The sequence below is a fragment of the Piliocolobus tephrosceles genome, chromosome 21 (assembly GCF_002776525.5).
Source record: "Piliocolobus tephrosceles isolate RC106 chromosome 21, ASM277652v3, whole genome shotgun sequence".
NCBI lineage: Eukaryota > Metazoa > Chordata > Mammalia > Primates > Cercopithecidae > Piliocolobus > Piliocolobus tephrosceles.
The window spans coordinates 2334053-2342241 of NC_045454.1; the positions used below are offsets into that span (position 1 = coordinate 2334053).

The 8189-nt window shown below is 43.3% G+C and overlaps 1 protein-coding gene across 1 annotated transcript in view; it reads right to left on the reverse strand.

The window, feature by feature from the left end:
• The window catches only part of NLRP11 (NLR family pyrin domain containing 11), a 44859-nt gene extending 36670 nt beyond the window's left edge, over positions 1-8189 (reverse strand). Inside the window, exon 1 of the mRNA XM_023184442.2 lies at positions 8158-8189. The gene's annotated coding sequence lies outside the window, so the exon portion shown is untranslated. The remainder of the gene's footprint in view (positions 1-8157) is intronic.

An 8189-nucleotide genomic window follows, 5' to 3' on the forward strand; every position in this document is an offset into this window, starting at 1 on the left:
ACACACACATGCACAGACACACACATACACGCACGCACACACACAGACACACACACAGACACATGCACAGACACACACATACACGCACGTACACACACACACAGACACACACACAGACACATGCACAGACACACACATACACGCACACACACACACTGACACACACACACACATGCACACACACATACACGCACACACAGACACAGACACACACATGCACAGACACACACATACACGCACACACACACAGACACACACATGCACAGACACACACATACACGCACGCACACACACACACAGGTCGCCTCTCCAATTCTACCCCACCTCTGCAGGGGTTCCCCATCTTCCTCTCCTCTGAGTAGGGACCCACACACTGTGGTCCCTGGACAGGCTGGGGACATGCCCCACACACAACCTGTGAAAACGCCATCCAAAAAAGCATGTGTGCAACTGCCACCTTTGGTTATCTTTCCCCTTGACCAATTTCCAAACCCTGTGAGCCTCCTACACCTGTCAGTTTCAATGTCAATCTAATCCTGATATCATTACACTCAGTCATGAGAAGTTGAGATTGCAGAGTATCCCAGAGCCTTGACCCAGCACCGTCAAGGCACTCAGTTGATGACGAAGGTGGAGAGAGAAGATCTGATCAGATATGAGTGGATGTGGATTGGCCCACGTCTCCATGGGTTTACCGCAAATGCTTTGACGCAGAGAACAAGGGATAAATAGTCCCTTTGGGGGAGTAAATGCCTGTTGGAGAATGGCAGGTAACTTCGAGGCTAGACTGCTGGATCTTCAACCACGAAATAAACCTAAGTATATACTCAACCGTCACTAGGTTCTTGGACGTAAAGAAACCGCCGGCGAAGCTGATAAGATGAACCAAATACAAGACAGAGAGTCAGTGGTATTGTAGACACACCCAACAGTGATGCCTACCTGAAGGGCAGAAGTAGGCACATTAAGCTTGCAGACCTCACATACCGGGTGCCATGTTAGAGGATAGAGCCGCTGGGTCGGATTGGACTCCACCGTGGCCATGAAGTGCCTGGAAAGATACTCATGATCCGCCAATAAAGGGGTAAAAAAATGAGCCTCTGGCACCTGAGTTTTGCAGCAGGGCTGTGCAAATCCCCAGTGCCCAACAAGGTAAAAACTACGACACCATCATTCCGGAACATTTTCATGTCCCCTAAAGGAGGGCCTGTAACTAGTAAGCAGTCACTCCCTGTTTCCGTCTCCTCTCCTAAAGGAGCTTTTAAATGCATGGTTGAGCTGGCAGAAAAAATAAGGAAGTCAGTGAGTTTCAGAAGGCAGACATGCACCCAGGGAGTTGCTTTAATGTTAGGTCAGGTGAAGTCGAGTCAACTTTGGCAGCCTACAGCTCAGTTTCAAGAAATCGTATACAATTTTAGGGCAACACTGGGGCACACTGAGGTGGGAGGACAGATGAAAGGCCACCACTCGGTGGCAGGGGAGAGACAAATGAGAAGGTTAACTAGAAAATCCCGCTGAACAGAGGGTGGTGTGGAATTGTTACTCTGCTCAGCATTGGGTCTGAGGAGCAAAGGGCAAACAATGGTACCCTTTGAGCTCCTAAACCTGAGCTGGACTTTGGAGAGTCATCATTCCATAGCTTTTCATCTCAGGTTTATTTTTGTATTCTGGACAAACATGCTAAGAAATCTTTCCTAAAACTTCGTTTTTCAGAAATGTCTTAATCTCTCAACTCTGAAAACAAAAAAAAGGTACATGAATAAAATGGAACATGAAGCCATAAACACTGGTCCTAGATCTGTATTTGCTGGACCCAGAAAGATATTTACAATACACTATTAAGATGAAAAGCAATGAATGGGACAGTTACCCTGACATATGTACATACAGGCGTCATGTCAGCTGAAGCCAGGATTTCAGGGTATATAGAAGAGTGTTAACATGACAGGTCTGAGACTGTCTTTAGGATCTGCCTGCTGCATTGGCCACTGGCTAGAATCTGGAACTTGGATGTGGAGGGCGCCCTCCACCCCTATTCCCAGAGCTGATAAGAGTAGCTCACATGCCTGTATGGCTCATACAGACAACATGGCTTATGCTAAAGTTTTGCTGTCCTTCTAGAAGCCTGGAAGCTTGCGTTTTCCTTCCATCTAAGCAGTGAGCCAATTTTCTCAGCACCTTTTAATGCATATTTTGGAATATGCTAGGGAGAGGATGCCTATGTGACCAGTTCTCTCTCTCTCTCTCTCTCACACACACACACACACACACACACCTGAGCACTGAGTTTGTAATGATCTTCCACAGTAGACAACATCTGGTGTGTTTTTCACCACTTGCTGCTGGGGGAATTCCGCATGTCCTGGGTGACTCTGCCGGGAGAGGACGCTCAGGAGCCTGGTTTCCTCTGGATTTTGTCCCACGTGCCTCTTCGCTTTGCCAATTCTGCTTTGTAGCCCTCATTGTAATAAGTCACAGTTGTGAGCAGGACTGTGCCAAGTCCCAAATCATCCCACCTAACCCAACTAGGGGATGGCATTCAACACCTGACACACAGGGTAACAGGAAGTAACCTCACAACATTGAATGATGTCTTCCTAAACTCATATGACCATCTCTTACCTTGCAGCAGGCAGTCCCATTAACGCTGTTAGTTATGGGAGATTTGCTTTCAGGTCTAATTACTCCCTTAAATTGAAGAGTCCATCACGGCAGGACCACTGTTTCTCTTTCTCTCCAGTGTTCTCAGCCTCTGCATCCATAATTGGCCCTTCGCATATTTGCTAAGAGGTCAGTTCTTTTCATGCTCATATGGTTAACAAGATTGCCTTAGTTGGCCGGGCACAGTGGCTCACACCTGTAATCCCAGCACTTTGGGAGGCTGAGGTGGGCGGATCACCTGAGGTCAGGAGTTCGAGAGCAGCTGAGCCATCATGATGAAACCCTATCTCTACTAAAATTACAAAAAATTAGCCAAGCATGGTGGTGGTGGGCACCTGTAATCCCAGCTATTTGGGAGGCTGAGACAGGAGAATCACTTGAACCTGGGAGGCAGAGGTTGCTGTGAGCTGAGATTGTGCCACTGCACCCCAGCCTGGGAAACAGAGCAAGTCTGTCTCAAAAAGAAATAAAAGATTGCCTTAATAGTCTCAGTGGAATTTCTCTTCTCTCTCACCCTGAAATGATATCTTTATGTCATGACTGAAGATGTCAAAGAAAAATTTTGGAACTGAGGCTTAGAATTTTATCAGACTGCAAAATTAATCATTATGTCAATTAAAGTAGATCTGTACTTCTCATGGAGAATACTCATTACAACGAATTTCAAATCCCATGAGAGCTGCTATGTGTGCACATGTGTAAGGCCACTGCAACCCCAATTAAGTACGTCATAATTATGGTATCACAAATCCACACTGATATGAAATATGCATTAAATGGTGCTGAGAAAATGGGCTCACTGCCTAGATGGAAGGAAAATGCAAGCTTTCCATCACTATGCAAATAAAATTCAGTAAGAAAGATTGGGTTGTATTTTTTAAGGTATGATTGGGACTCAATATTTAATTAAGAAATATTTAATCATGCCCTTGTTTCTGATTTTATACTTATAGAATAAGGAATGTACCATAAGCTTTATGCGTTGTGACTCTGGGGCTTAATGAAAACAGATGTGTGCCTGACCTTTGAAGAAAAACATGTAGACAGAATCAAGGGATGAAGATAACGTAGAAAAAGAGACAAGGTTTTAAAGTTATTGGTTTAAGAACTCGGTTCACAATCATTGAGGAAATATCAATTAGATATAAAACTTGAAGAGACAAGAAGTTATAAATGGTTAACACGTGTGTGTACAATACTGGCACCTTGGAGTTCAGTCAACAGCAACTTCCAGCAATCAATTGAAAAAGCATTGCACTATGGTCAGATGAGGGTATGAAATGTTGGTGTAAAACAGTGTTTTGCCTTTTGGGAAAAGTAATAGGAGCTTTTAATACACACTGACTCAACATTGCATTTTTTTTTTTTGAGGAACCTATGAAGCAGAGTCACTAGGCATAAAGCTCATGGAATACTCTTTAAATTATCCTATATAATAGTATAAAATCAGAAACACCTGAAGCCTGACAAGGGCATGATTAAATATTTCTGGTGCACTATTATGTATTATCAACCCACTTAAAAATCATTCTTTAGGGCAGGCACGGTGGCTCACGCCTGTAATCCCAGCACTTTGGGAGGCCGAGGCAGGCAGATCACGAGGTCAGGAGATCGAGACCATCCTGGCTAACACAGTGAAGCCCTGTCTCTACTAAAAATCCAAAAAATTAGCTGGGCGTGGTAGCACGTGCCTGTCATCCCAGCTACTCGGGAGGCATGAGGCAGGAGAATCGCTCGAATCCCAGAGGTGGAGGTTGCAGTGAGCCGAGATTGTGTCACTGCACTCCAGCCTGGGTGACAGAGCGAGACTCTATTGCAAAAAATAAGTAAATAAAAATAAAAATAATAAAGAACACAAGGAAAAAGCTCATACAACAGTGTTTAGAGAAGTGTGAACTGTTTGAGTCTAAAGGTAACTCCACTTTCTTAAACATATTACAGGGAAATACAATAGACTCCTGAACTCAGAAGTCAGTGGTACCAGCCCCTTAGGCAGCCAAAAATCCAGGTATAACTTTTGACTTCCAACACTGATACGCTACTATTGACCAGAAGCCTTATCAACGAAGTCAATTAACACATCAGTAGAAGAACATCTGTATTGTATGCGTTCACGACATATCCGACTTTAATTTTTTAAGTATTTCTAGGCTGCCTGGTTCATCTACAAGTTGTCATACATCTCCCCCAAAATTCTCCAATATATTTATTTTTGAAACTTCATGTATAAATGGACCCATGCAGTTCAAACCTGTGTTGTTCACGGGTCCACTGTGAATCCGTTAAACACATTTGTGTGACACGAGTGTTTTCTTCTTTTAAATCTTGTGTTGGTGTTTTTCCCCCCTAAGCGAACACAAGTAGATTAGGGATTAATAAGCCTCACCAAGTCCAATCCTTCCCCAAATTCTTCCCTCCTTTGACTTCTATTTCACCATTGCCTTTCTTTGAGCCCTGTCCTTGTAACAGACTTATTCTGAGAGACTTCTGAGTTCAGGAGTCAACTGTATTTCCTTCTAGTGTTATGTTTGTCTAAGAAAGTGGAGATACCTTGAGACACAAACAGTCCGTATTTCCCTAAACATTGTTGTATGAGCTTTGCTTGTGTTCTTTAAAGTAGGATTTTTTAAGTGGGTTGGTAATAATGCATCAGAAATATTTAATCATGCCCGTCTCAGTCTTCAGGTGTTTCTGATTTTATACCATGACACAGGATAATTCAAGGAAAATTCCATAAGCGTTATGTCTAGTGACAGCTTCATAGCTTGCTAAAAAAAAAAAAAAAAAAAAAAGCAATGTTGAATCAGTGTGTGTTAAAAGCCTTCATTACTTACTTTTCCCGAAGAGCAAAACACTGTTTACACCAACATTTCCTACACTCATCTGACCACACTGCAATGCTTTTTAAGTTGATTGCTGGAATTTGTTGTTGACTGAGCTATAAGGTGCCAACTGAACTATGAGGTAAGCTCCAACACCTGCACAAAAGCTGCCACGAGTGGGCGTTGCATCAGAATAACTGATCACCGCACAGCTGGACACTTCAAGCACCTTTGACCAGACCTTCTCAAGCACTGAGACACAAGGGAATCACCTGGGGAGTCCTCAAAAACCGCAGTGTCTGGAAATACAGACACTGATTAAATTAGAGACTTTGGAGGTTGGGCCCAGGAATCAGTAGATTGTTTCAGTCCCCACTGTAAATTCAGCACTCGAACTTAAGAATCAATTTGTAAACTAAAAACAACATGTTAAGACCTCCCCATTCCCCCACCCAACCAACCGAGTGGACACCCTCCCTCCTGGCCAAGGGGACCTGAGAGATACTTGAAAAACAGAATTATTGACCACAGCAGGAAGGGAGGTCAAACCTCCTCCCATCTCTTTCTTTTGATAGCCGGCACAACTCACAGGCATTAACATTAAAATAGAGCTCAGGGCCAGGTGCGGGGGCTCACACCTGTAATTCCAGCACTGTAACAGGTCAGGAGTTCAAGACCAGCCTGGCCAATATGGCAAAACTCCATCTCTACTAAAAATACAAAAATTAGCCAGGTATGGTGGCATGTGCCTGTCATCCCGGCTATTTGGGAGTCTGAGGTGGGAGAATCGCTTGAACCCGGGAGGCAGAGGTTGCAGTGAGCCGAGATTACGCCACTGCACTCCAGCCTGGGTGACACAGCGAGACTCCATCTCAAAATAAAATAAAATAAAATAGAGCGCAGAAGATGGACAGAATAGATTCTTTGTGGCAATAAGATACCAGATTATAAACAAGACCTAAGGCAATGCCAGGCAAGGATTAAGTCTTTCTCATGTGAAAAAAATCTCATGGAATGGCTAAGAAGAAAACAACAAGAAAAACACCTAGTGTAATGTGGCTTATGTTCCATCCTGACTCTGGTATCACATCACATGACAGACAGCAGCCCAACCCCCTGCCCCAACTGAAGCATTCCTTTCTACTGACTCCAAGTCTCTGGACAAAGCTTAATGCTTTCAACCAATTGCCAGTGAAAGAATCCTGAACCCCCCTATGACTTGTAAGCCCCCAATTCGAGACATCCCACCTTTTCAGGCCAAACCAATGTACAATCTCCATTTATTGATTTATGACGTTGCCTGTAACTTCTACTTCCCCCAAATGTACACAAATAGTTGTGACCTGACTGCCCGGGGACCACTTCCTCAAGGCTTCCTGTGTGCGCGTTTTTCCCTGGGCCACGGTCGCTCACACTGGCTCAGAATCAACCTCTTTAAAGTATTTTACAGAGTTTGGTTTTTCTGTTAAATCAATACCTTAGAGTTGAGCATTCTTAAAAGCAGGGAAGCTATCTGAGTGATTAAAGTAACCTTTCCTCCCGCCATTTGCATCCACATGGGTGGAACTGGAGATCATGATGTTAAGTGAAATAAGCCAGGCACAGAAAATACATGTCGTGTGTTACCACTCATGTGAAAGCTAAAAACGTTGACCTCATGAAGGTAGAAAGTGGAGATAGTTACCAGAGCCTGGAAAGGATGTGAGGATGCAAAACAAGTTGGTTAATAGGCACAAACATGGAGTCAGATAGGAGGAGTAAGTTCTAATGTTAACAGAGAAGGCTGACTATAGTGAAGAATGTATTATTTATTTCAGAATAACTAGAAGACAGAAATTGAAATGTTTCCAACACACAGAAATAATACTTGAGGTGCTGGATATTCTAAATACCCTGACTTGATCATTACACATACTATGCCTGTAACATCACATGTACCCCATAAATATTATGTATCAATTTACATTTAAAAAAATTCTTGGCCAGGCTTCATGGCTCACACCTGTAATCCCAGCACTTTGGGAGGCTGAGGTGGGCATATCACGAGGTCAGGAAATCAAGACCAGCCTGGCTAACATAGTGAAACCCTGTCTTTATTAAAAATACAAAAAATTAGCTGGGCGTGGTGGCGGGTGCCTGTAATCCCAGCTACTCGGGAGGCTGAGGAGGAGAATGGTGTGAACCCAGGAAGCAGAGCTTGCAGTAAGCCGAAATTGTGCCACTGCACTCCAGCCTGGGCGACAGAGTGAGACTCTGTCTCAAAGTAAATAAAAAATAATACAATAAAAACATTCTTTTTGTCTCTAACACTTTATACATCACATGGAAGAATGGCATCTATAAGGCTACGATGATGAGTTAGCTACGTTTAACCACTCCACCCACAACGCACATACACTTCAAAACATCATGCTGCACACAATACATGCAATTTTATCTGTCACCTTAAATAAGTTTGCAAAAAAAAAAAAAAAAAAAGCATGACACAAGTTTATCCATGTGAACCTGAAAAAGGTCAAACAGCTTGGCCTGCCCTTAATAACTTTAGTCATTGTATTCCCCCACCATATTATTTCCAGCTCCTAACCAAAGAGAAAGCTAAAGAACCAATATAACGTAATAAAAAAAAGACCTTAAAATTCAAAGAAGCAAATCGGCCAGAAAGGTAACTCACCAACCCTGCCACCAGGTCTCCTTGACTGGTCG